This window comes from Papio anubis, chromosome 15 (assembly GCF_008728515.1).
Source record: "Papio anubis isolate 15944 chromosome 15, Panubis1.0, whole genome shotgun sequence".
NCBI lineage: Eukaryota > Metazoa > Chordata > Mammalia > Primates > Cercopithecidae > Papio > Papio anubis.
Genome location: NC_044990.1, coordinates 2,106,137 through 2,118,951, shown reverse-complemented (window position 1 = coordinate 2,118,951; position 12,815 = coordinate 2,106,137).

Below are 12,815 nucleotides of genomic sequence, written 5' to 3'. Positions count from 1 at the left end.
TGCTGTGCAATGAATCTCTTTAACTTACTCAGGTCTTTTTAACTCAAGAGAAATGCCCAGTACTGAGTATGCCCCAAGTCGCCCCTTACTGGCCCAGGGTCGGCTCCAGCCCCAATGGCAGCTGACCACCAATCATCCTCCAGGGGACCCTGTTCATATAGGGCCTCACCACTGCAGGCCCAAGCAAAGCCTTCCTTCATCAGGAGTGAGAATGGAAAATGGAAGTGGAGAATGCAGGCCAGTGAGCAGGAGGCAGAGAAGCTGAAATCCACATAGACAAAGGCCATGAGATGACAGCGCCAGGAGGTGTCAAGAGGAAGCCCTCAGGTAGAAGAGGGCAAGACCAGCGGGGGCAGTGGGGTGGGGGCTGGTGGAGGCAGGAGAGGGACAACAGAGGTAGATACAGTCCAGGGGTGGCAGGGGACCCACCCCCACCTGCTGTAAGCACAAAAAGACACTCAAGGTGCACAATGTCTGACCCTTGTATTAATATTCCAAAACATGCTCTTTATAACTATGAAAGCCTGACTTGAAGATCTAACATAGTTTATGTAACTCCATTATTATTCCCAGTATTAAATATTTTTTATAAATTTCAGAATACACACATAAGCAAAAAGGAAAACACATTTAATGATCCCTTTGGTTCCAGTAGCTGAAGAGAGAAATGGCATCATTTTGGCAGAAATGGTCTCTATACTTACGTAGGTGTATTTAATCTCTGTTGTATTTTAGTCCCTCCTTTGTCAGAGGTTTCAAAAATAAGATGAGCTTATGATATAATCAAAAATGTAAGTGGTTTGTTATGCAAACTTTACTATATTTGAAAGACCTATTTGTTTACAATTTAGGGATCTAAGCTTTTTACATATTTTAGTGTTGAAATGTCATTTGTTTTGTGAAAGATGCAATGATTATAGGTCAGAGGGCAGTTTTTTAATCTGATTTTGGTTTAGGTTTAGTTTTTTTCTTGTGTGTTTGTTTTAATATTTCTGATGTTCCTTTTTGTTAGCAAAATTAAAAATTGACAAACCTACTAGTACCTTTAATATTCTTAGAAATTTTACTGCTACATGAAATTCCAAGGTGTGAGAACTACTAACCTCGTCTATATGGAAATTGAGTCTACCCTGGGGAGTTTTCCATACCAGTGTGACAATTAGGAAGAAAGCTCTGAATTCCCGCTCATTAGCGGATGCACACCCACATCCAAACCGTTTCTCCTTCAGATGCTCTATCTTTGGCTACGGCTGCAAGGATTTGGGGAAGTGGAGACACTGCAACATGTAAAATATAATTATGTTACTTACAAGGTGTTGATAATATCCCCATCTATGTGTACGCCACGACACGTTATTGTTTAAAAGGGCCTCTTCTACCACGTCAGGGAAATAAGGCATATTTCCCAAGATGTGGGCTACATTACAGCCACAGTTCCACCTAAGGGAGGCAGGAAAGCTCAAAATGTCGCAGGCCTTCTTATCTCCAAAGTTTACAAGTGAAAAGAGAAGGGAGAATTACCAAACACATGCTCACATACCAACAGGCAATGACTTTCAGCCATTTAAGGGTGAATGAGAGAGAGAAACAGAACAAGAAAGACACACACACAGAGAGAGAGAGAGAGAGAGAGACTGAGAGATAGTGAGAGAGAGAGAGAGAGAGAGACAGAGAGAGATAGAGAGAGAGAGAGAGAGAGAGACATGGAGACAGCCAGCTGGGATGACGGGTCCACATAGATCCTCAGGAAAGAAACAGAGTGCCGCACAGCCGCAGAAGCTGCACTCCACATCCATGCGCCATCATCAATCTTTCTGAAAGTCTTTCTGAGCTTTAAAAGTCCATGACTTTTCAATTAGCCATTAAAATCACGGTGCCATCTACTCGAAGGTCTTCCCTGGAGACATTTGTAATAGATGAGGAAGGAGCAGGGAGATGAAAGGGGGCTTGCTGCTGTAGTCGGGAACTGCATCTATTAAAGGGTTAACAACAGTTCCAACTAATTACCCACCAGGAAGTGTGATGACCTCAGGGTGCCCTGGGTGGCTGCTCCAGCCCCAGTTCCAGGGAGTCTTACAACTCCCCAGCCAAGCCACTCAACAGGGGACTGCTTTCCTGCCAGTCACAGCTTTCCGAATAAGCAGCAGAGGTGAACCGAAGAGTTAGTTGAGAACAGTTCTATTTTGTTTCCTCTATCCAAATACAAGCTCTAATTCAAGTCCTCTCTTCTCTGCGTCTCAGTTTTCCACACCCACAAAATACATAAAATGCTGCTCCTACCTACAGGTTCAAATGCAGTCCCGTGCCTGAAAGAAGCTTATGTCAATAAACAGACGTCAGTTATTGCATTACAAACCCAGATGAGAGGTAGTCAGTCAAATACTGATCCGTACCACTGAGTACCAGCCATGAAAGCAGCATCAGACATTGATAATCTAGGTGGATGACACAGCCAAGCAGAAGGAATACTGTAGTGTAATACAAGACAATACAATCAACTCTTGAACAAGAAGGGTTTGAAGTGTGCAAGTCCACCTACACACATTTTTTTTCAATAAATATATTGAAAAATTTTTTGGAGATTTGCAACAATTTGAAAAAAATCGCAGATAAACCATATAGCCTAGGAATAGCAAAAAAAAAAAAAAAAAAAAAAAGAAAAGAAAAAAAAAAGAAAATCAGAAAAGGTATGCTATGAAAGCATAATATATATGTAGATACTAGCCTATTTTATTATTTGCTACCATAAAATAGACACAAATCTATTATAAAATGTTAAAATTTATCAAAACTTACCTACACACAGACCGTATGTCCAGGGTGTCATTGGCAGTCAAGAGAAATGTAAACAAATGTAAAGACGCAGCATCAAATCATAACTGCATGCAATTCACTGTAGGACTTACCGTCGCGCCGGAATCTTCTCACAGCCACCTCCTGTTGCTATTGCAGTGAGCTCAAGTGTTGTGGGTATCGGCTGAAAACACCGCGTGATGCTCATCACCTCCACGTGAGCCGTTCATCTCACCAGTAAATTGCATTTCCTAGTAAAAAGTGATCTCTTGAGGTTCTCATGTATTTTTCATCATGCTGAGTGCAATACTGTAAACCTTGAATAACACCACGGGACCCATGCGAAGTGCCACTAGTGATGCTGGAAGTGCGCCCAAGAAGCAGAGGAAAGTTGTGACAGTCCAAGAAAAAGCTGAATTGCTTGGCGTGTGCTGTAGTAGACCAAGGGCTGCAGTCTGGGTGCTGCTATGTCAGGCAGGCGACTCATCTTGTAAACAGACACCACAAACGTTCAGTTTAGATCACTGCAGCACAGCACTAAAAATGTATTTTCTCTTCCTTATGATCTTCCTAATAACACTTTCTTTTCTCTAGCTTGATGCATTGTAAGAATACAGCATAAGATACATACAACACACACAACACGCGTGAGTGGGCTGTGTATGTTATCTGTAAGGCTTCCAGACAACAGTGGCTGTTAGTTAAGTTTGCAGGGAGGAGTCAAAACATACGTAGATTTTTGACGGCACAGAGGTCAGCACCCCTAACACCCGTGTTATTCAAGAGTCAACTGTACAATTGAATGTTAAGCAGATGGTTCAGATGCAAAGAGCAACGACATTAGTTTTTTAAATACCCATTTATTCCCATTAATTGAGTCCTAACAGCTATGCTGGCCTAGCGTGCTCAGGCTGCAGAAAGTGCAGGTGAGTGGGAAAGCCTGGCCATGGTGTGGACAAAGACAAGCGCTTACAGGAGGAAACCAAGCTCCAGGGCTGCAGACATCGCCCAGTCATGAGTTTTAAAGAAGAAGTAAAAAGCAACCAAGTGTGGAGGCAGCAGGAGATAACATTCTAACAGAGACCTTAAATGATGACTCTATTTGTGTAGGTCACATGCAGCCACCAAACTTTACTGAGCTGTTAGGGGAATCAGCTTGGGAGAAGCAGAAAATGGCCTGGGCAGGACTCACGTTTGTCCCGGTGTGGAGCCTGGTGTGAGTGGCGCACTTAAAACTTCAGACATCTTGTAAGTCATTTACATTTGACTTCTCAACCTGAGTGTGAATCTCGATATAGATTTGCCAGGTGTCCTGTGCAGGCTGGCATTAATGCTGTTGAACATAGAGGCAGATACCCTGTCTTCACATCTGTCCAAAACCCACTGCATGTCAGGCACAGGGGGGTCACGCATGTTACTGGACTCTGGCCACTCTTTCCCTCTTCGTCTCACCATCTGCTACCAGTGCCACCACCCACTCCCTACACCCCTTGCAGACTGTGATAAAAAGGAAACCGGAACGCTTCTGCTAATTCTTAGCCCTTTCTGCTATAGGCAAAGTCATAAGGCTGGAAAAACCTAGCTCAGGAATGGGGTCACGGGGCTGTGGGGACAACCAGCATCACCGCCCAGGCCGGGCTCAGGCCCCTGGGGTGGGGATCACCCACCAGCCTCAGAGTGGACGACAGGAAGACTTTTCTGATCCAAATGTGAGAAGGAGAACTTGCCTGCCTTGCCCTGCCCTAACCTCACATGTGATGAACTACACAGAGAAGCGAAAACGCTCATCTCGTTGTCACTTATCGGCACTCACCGGGCACCAGGCACTGTGCTTCACATGCCGTGCTTTGTGGGGCTTACTACCCCCGTCCTCACCACACCCCTCCGGCTGGGCCTCGTCATGCTTCCCCAGCCGCCCAGGAGGAAAGCAAGGCTCAGACAGGCTAAATAGACAGTCCAAGTCCCCACAGCCTGGCGGCGGAGCCCAGGTGTGGTCAGCTGTAAAGGGCATGCCAGCAACTGTCCCTTCAAGCATTGCTAAGGCTGACACTGAGAGCGTATCAATTCTGGGGAGTCCACCGCCCCCGGGAGCAGTGCTGGCTGACCCCAACACAGAGCCCCACCTATCCCAGACCAGGGTGTCCTACGGAAAGTGGAAAGGGGGTATGATCTAGTAGTAATTAAATGGGGGGAAACTCGGCAAGGCCTGTTTGTTCTGATTCTTCCCTGTGTCCCTGTGTCTTCGGAGGTAGGGACATTCCTGCGAGGCTGAGATGGGAGGATTGCCTGAGGCCAGGAGTCATGGCCTCAATTCTGCTTCTGGTTTTTATGACCTTCCCATCACTACAGTCACTTGGCGTTCTCCAGATCCCTCCACAGCATTGAACTGTCAAGATTCACCTAAAATTAAGTCACACAGTCCTGAGAACATTAGGAGGCCACAGAGCCCAAACCAAATCCCCTCTAGTGAGTTGCTGACCATCACTAAAATAGTACCTGTTAGGGGAGAGATTCTATTATCGGGACATGTTACCCCAACATATGGCACCGCAGCGTTTGAGAAAACAGCTGAAGCAGGAAGGTCTCTCAGACCTTCTCAACCCTTTCCCCTGAAACAAGCCATGAAAGAATCCTCTGACCTTCTCGCCTGATGCAGGGAGACCCTCACGTGACAGGTGCACCCCCCTATACCCAGAGGAAAGGAACATGCTTATTTATATATGTATTTTTTTGAGACAAGGTCTCGCTCTGTTGCCTAGGCTGGAGTGTAGTGGTGTGATGGTGGCACACTGCAGCCTCAAATCCTGGACTCAAGCGATCGATCCTCCTGCCTCAGCCTCCCAAGTAGCTATGACTACAGGTGTGTACCACCACAGCTGGCTAATTTATTTATGTATTCATTCATTCATTCATTTAATTTATTTGGAGACGGGTGTCACTATGTTGCCCAGACTGATCTCAAACTCCTGGCCTCAGGCAATCCTCCCACCTCAGCCTCACAGGAATGTCCGTACCTCCAACGACACAGGGACACAGGGAAGAATCAGAAAAAACAGGCTTCGCCGAGTTTCCCCCCATTTAATTACTACTGGATCATACCTGCTTTGTGCGCTCATACCTCTGAACAACCCTACTCACCATCAAACCTAAGCATACAAAATACACAGGTTTCCCTGTGTCTTTAGGTCTTTACTTCTTTATGAAGGTTCTCATGCCACATAAAACCGCCTTTCTCCTGTTCATCTGTCTTTTGTTACAGGGGCTTCAGCCGTGAGCCTGAGATGAGAATGAAAAACACTTTTTCTCCCCTGCAACCCCTCAACCCTTGCACATCCTCTGTGGTTTGCGTCCTGGTTATAGCTCCCTTCCTAAGGCAGGGACTGTGTTCCTTCACATTCTGTAATCACTGACTTTTATCCTTCCAGTTTACCTGCTATTGTTGAAAAAGCACTGGACGCAAAGTTAGAAAAGCTCGTTTCAAGTGTCACTTCTGTCGGTCTTCAGCTAAACCGCTGGGTAAATTGCCGAGCAGTCAGAATCATTGGCATTGCAGAGGATTCACTGTGGCCCAGCGCATTCGTCTTGATAACCCCCTACGGGATAAGTACAAACATCATCTTCACTTCCACCAGCACAGGAGCAGAGGCTTAGTGAAGTGCCCTACCTTCCCCAAGGTCACACAGTGAATCGCTGGCAGTGCAGGGACTTGAACCTCTGCCACCCACTTCTACAACAGTGCCTGGTACGTGTTAGTGCTCAGCGGATTTGTTTTGACGGCTTGTTAGCTTAATACCAAGCTGTGTGCGTTAGCCTTTCCATCTCAGATGAGAGAAGTTATAGTAATACTTATCATCGGGGTTTCGTGGAGAATCAATGCAATCCTGCACATAGATGGCCTTTGAAACTGGGAAAGCACCATAGACAAGTCAACCATTGTCATCATTTTTCCTCACCCCTGCCTCCCTTTGCCTGAGGCTGATCAAAGGACTGCAGGAGAGGGCGGATAGAGTGTGAGGTGACGCAGTTCTGAGTTCTAGTCTGCTGTGACCTCCCTAACACTGTTTCCTTGCCTGCACGAGGAGGGCACGGAGTGAAGCGTGTGCAGCGTCTGGCATGGCCGTGATTGTACAAGCGAGGAACCATGACTCCTCTCCGGGCACTGACACCAGGAGCCGGTCTCCAGCCCTCCGTGCTGACAGATGGGTCAAGTTGGCCTCCTTCCCAAGCACTGGTTTGGATTCTTTCAGCTTCTACTTTTTCAGTTGGATCTCATTTAATTGTTGTCATTTCATGCGTTCACCTCGAGGCCCTGGGCAACTCACACACCTTAAACACATCAGGCATAAAGCATACAAAAATAAATTCCGCTTCAATCTTTCCACATGGTGGAAAACCGGCCACTTATATTAATAATAGAACCCTGATGTGTCCATCTAAAACCCTCTGAAGACCACCTCATGGGGAAAATAAAACAAAACTCCCACGGTTCCACCGGTTCAAGAGTGAGGAGAGTGGGAAGGAGAGAAAGAAAAAGAAAGGGAAGCGGAGAGGGAGAAAAAGAAAGACAAAGAAAAGAGAAAATGCACAGATTCTTTTTCTTCCTCAGTCATTATCCTGCTGTGTTAACTTCAAATAATTCTGAGGACATTTTACCATAAATATTGGGCCAAGTTCATGTATCTTATAGAACAATCAGGGAAAAACAGAACATTTATTTCTGAGCACCTGGAAGGCCACACATTGCTCAGGATGGGATGCTCAATGCAATTTGCTTTATTTTTCTTTGTTCCTACATTTTCTAAAGTTTAGATTCAATTAAATTCAAGGGGACAATGGTCAGATAACAGAAAACAAAACAAAACAAAAATCAGTTTCCATTTTCCTTCAGTGAAATGGGAATGTAAACAAATCAAGACCCATGCATTCTTGAGATCACTCAGGACTCCTGGCCTCAATCTGTCGGCAGGATCCGCATGTGCCTGATCTCCAGCGCAACTACCAACAGGAAACACGGCTCAGCTGACCCCCAATGCCAGCCCACACCGGTACCCTGAGACGGCTCCATTCACAGATCCAGCCCCGGCTGGCTTCCTGGATAAAACAAAGGAACCAGTGCCTGTTGCTGACATGGAGGACAAACAGGTGGGGAGGTGGGGGAAAAGAAAGTCATGGACACTGTCATGCCCAGTGCCAGAGGGAGACCCTGGTGTGGACGCAGCCCCCTGCAGGACAAGGTGGGCAGAAATGGCAGGTGGCACCTATACCTCCTCTTCCAATAACCCGGGTGGAGATGGAACTCCGGGTTTGAACGTGGCCCCTCCCAAGGTCTGAATGTTGATATAGGTCCCACATTCAAACCACTGCACAAGCCAACACTGTGTGGACAAAGGACATGTCTGCAGAAGGTCAGCCCAGGGGGCTCCTGCTTTCTTCCTCTGAATGAACTTGCAGTCTGCATGGTGCCTTCCTGTACCCACACTGCCTCCCCACTGCCAGGCCAAGCATCGGTGGCCATGTATGACCTTATGAGTGGCTCGCTTTATTACTTCTTGGTGTCTGCCTGGTACCTATAGATATATGAGTTTATTATCCCAGGTTTAGATGGCCTCACACCTCTCTTTAAAAATAGGGGGTCTTGGCCTGGTGCGGTGGCTCACGCCTGTAATCCCAGCACTTCGGGAGGCTGAGGCAGGCAGATCACAAGGTCAGTAGATCGAGACCATCCTGGCTAACACGGTGAAACCCCATCTCTACTAAAAATACAAATAATTAGCCGGACGTGGTGGCAGATGCCTGTAGTTCCAGCTACTCAGGAGGCTGAGGCAGGAGAATGGTGTGAACCCGGGAGGCGGAGCTTGCAGTGAACTGAGATCACAGCACTGCGCTCCAGCCTGGGTGACAGAGAGAGTCTCTGTCTCAAAAACAAAACAAAACAAAACAACAACAACAAAAAAAAACACCTCATATGATTAGCACCACAGTTTTCTATGTCCCAGTGTAAATGGATGGGATTATACAGAGGGCAAATACTAGATACATAGTTTTTTATAAATATTTGTGTAGATATTTTGTACATTATGAGACAATAGCATTATTTATCTTTCATCATGTTTATTTACAATAATCAGTGTACGAATGGTACCATGAAAAGCTTTCTAAAAACTTTTCAACCTTCTCAAATTTTTGCGTGTAAAAATGAACATGCCGTGAATGGAACCTTTTGTATTTGCTTTCTGTATGGTCTCTCAAACACAAGGGTGGAGCAATTAGAAAAAAAAAAAAAAGAAAAGGAAAGTCATCTTAATGGAAAAAATGCTTCTGTTATCTGAATCATATTACTATTATTTGAGTCTCTTTTTGGAGGAACTGCCTGTTTGGTTTTTTTTTTTCATAAACATTTCCTAAGGACAAAAGTATTTCTGAACATATGGGCCGTGTCTCTGTTTTGGATGTAAAAACTTCTGGCATTTCGCTGACTTCACTTCATTCTGAGTCACTCTCTCAATTGCTATAAACATCAGGATATTTTGATCAATTAGGAATAGCTGAGATGCTTTGAGCCTAACACTACTATCACTCTCTTTCCTAAATGGGTAAGTGACTGCCCAGTCTGCTGTTTTCCTAATTATTTTTAAATTTGTATTTTCTGTTTATTTAGTGACTGAAACAGATGGTCTGAGTGGAGTTTTTGTTAAACTCCAAATAAATGCTGCCCAGCCCAGTGTTCAACGTCTACGAAAGACCAGCTGGCCAGGCCCTGAGAAGTCCTGCACCGGGTTGCCTTGGTGGCCTTGTCAGGTCCTGTCTACGGGAGGCCCACGAGTTTGAGTGATAAATAGTCTTTCAAGATTTTGCTCACCTTACTCAGATCTGCTGTGCCTGGAATTGTGCAACTCAGTGGTCCTACAAGAGTGCGCTTGGTCAAAGACACCCCCAACAAACAACCAACACAACATACACACACATCCCATACACACATCCCTCACGACACACTCACACACAGCCTTCACAGAAACACACATCACACACCCCACATCCACATCCCTTACAGACACACACCACATACTCACACACCTCATATGTACCCCACACACCCCACACACACCACACACCACACAACATACACACAGCCCTTTCAGACACACACACAACACACACCCCACATCCACATCCCTTACAGACACACACCACATACTCACACACCTCATATGCACCCCCCATGCACCACACACCCCACCCACACCACACACCACACACACAGCCCTTTCACACATCCCTCATGACACACTCACACACAGCCCTCACAGAAACAACATACATCACACACACCCTACATCCATATCCCCATAGACACACACTCACATACTCCACACCACCTCATGTGTAACTTCTATGGACCTGGCTAACTGCACCCACACCCACACACAGCCCTTTCACACAGACATCACACACCGCACACACACATCCCTTACAGACACACACCACATACTCACACACCTCATATGTACCCCACACACACCACACATCCCCCACACACAACACACCACACAACATACACACAGCCCTCACAGACACACAGACATCACACATCCCACATATACACCCCTTACAGAAATACACACCACACAGCATACACCACACATGCACTCCACACATAACACACACACCCCCACACTACACCACACACACCTCCCATGCACCCCACACACCCCTCACAGAAACACATACATCACACACCCTACACATCCCTCACAGATACCACACACCTCATATACATTCCAGACACCCCACACACCACACATACCCACACCATATACACACACATCCCTCAGAGAAATACACACATCACACACCCCACATACACATGCCTTACAGACACCCCACACACCACACACCATATACACACACACATCCCTCAGAGAAATACACACATCACACCCCACATACACATGCCTTACAGACACACACCACACACTATACAAATACACCACACACACACATACACTGCACACATACCACAAACATCACACACAACACACACACACCATACACATACACACCACACACACTTTTTTCACGTGAAATTGAAAATGATCCAATACTGATAGGAACACAGAGTGCCGCAGTGACCAAGACCAGCAATGTCGCTCCTCTCACGAAACTGAAATTCCGGTGAGAGAGGTGGGTGGAGACTTCTTAAGAGCACGATGGTTTTCCTGAAAAGGTGTTTTCAGGCAGAAACTTGTACATTCTGAGGGAACAAGCCAACAAACGCCTGGAGGAAACAGGATTCCAGGCAGGGCACGTGCTCAGCCTGTGGTGGTAGCCGGCCTGGTCCACTGTATGAGCAGCTGAACCCTCCTCAGGTTGGTACATGGTTTCTGCAGACCAGGAAAACAAGAGATGGTGTGGAATGCAGCTCCCGCCTGGTCCCTGAGGACCTCAGACCCACTGCAGTCCAACCCTCAAGACCTGAAGGCTGAGGCTTCCAATCCAAATTGGAGGGTGGCCAGTTGGAATTTTTTTTTTTTTTTTTTTGAGACAGAGTCTCACTCTGTTGCCAGGCTGGAGTGTAGTGGGTGCAAACTCAGCTCACTGCAACTTCGCTTCCGGGGTTCAAGCAGTTCTCTGCCTCAACTTCCTGAGTAGCTGGGATTACAGGCGCCCGCCACTACACTCGGCTAATTTTTTGTATTTTTAATAGAGACGGGGTTTCATCATCTTGGTCAGGCTGGTCTTGAACTCTCACCCTCGTGATCCACCCGCCTCAGCCTCCCAAAGTGCTGGGATTACAGGCATGAGCCACAGCGCCTGGCTGCCAGGTGGAATCTTATGCTCTCAATCAGTCAGCTAGCCATTCTCTCCAGCTTTTCAGCGGCCCGGTTCTAAGTAATCTCCGGCACCAAAGCCTGCTGCCCCCAATCCCCCAAACCCCACCCCTCCCCAAGCCCAGTGCACCTTCCTGCAGCAGCAGCCGGCAGGGGAGCCTGGGAGCTGAGCCTGTGAAGGGCGTTGTCCCCAGGGGAGAACAGCCGGCATCTCCAGAGACCCAAACCACCAGGTCAAGCCACACTTTCTTGGATACCTTGAATCCTCCACCAACTGAATTCCATAATTCAGATGGGTGCACTAGGCAGGGTTCCCCAGCCTCGGCACGATGGACATTTTAGACCACAGGATTCTTTGATGTGGGAGCAGTCTGGGCATTGTGGGGGTGTCCCAGCACTCCTGGCCTCCAGCCCCGAGATAGCATGAGGTTCTGTCCCACTTGTGACATTCAAATATGTCTCCGTACACTGTCAAATATCCCCCGGGGGCACAACCCACCACTGAGCCTCATGCCCTATCCAGATTCCAAGCCATTCTTGGCCCACAGAGACCTCCCCGGGTGACCAAGATCTGGAGCCACAGCTCCCTACGGAGGGGCGTGGCCCCTGAACCCCTTGCCTGGGGCGTGTTCGAATCCAGTCTGTTTTCATCCTGAAATCCAAATGCATCTCCGAGTTTCCTGTTTTATTTGCATACTACCGACGTCAACTCAGAATAGTTCACAGACTCTGAATCAGTTTATCTGCAAAATAAGTAGAAAACTACCTTTCTTAGGAGTACCTTATGAGGATTAAATAAGAAAATGTTTGGGCCGGGCGCAGTGGCTCAAGCCTGTAATCCCAGCACTTTGGGAGGCCGAGATGGGCGGATCACAAGGTCAGGAGATCGAGACCATCCTGGCGAACACGGTGAAATCCCGTCTCTATTAAGAAATACAAAAAACTAGCCGGGCGAGGTGGCGGGCGCCTGTCGTCCCAGCTACTCGGGAGGCTGAGGCAGGAGAATGGTGTGAACCCGGGAGGCGGAGCTTGCAGTGAGCTGAGATCCGGCCACTGCACTCCAGCCTGGGCGACAGAGCGAGACTCCGTCTCAAAAAAAAAAAAAAAAAAAAGAAAAAGAAAATGTTTGTAAAGTGCCTGACACATGGTAATTTGTCAATACAGTCGAGTTCCTTTCTTATTTATTTTTAACCA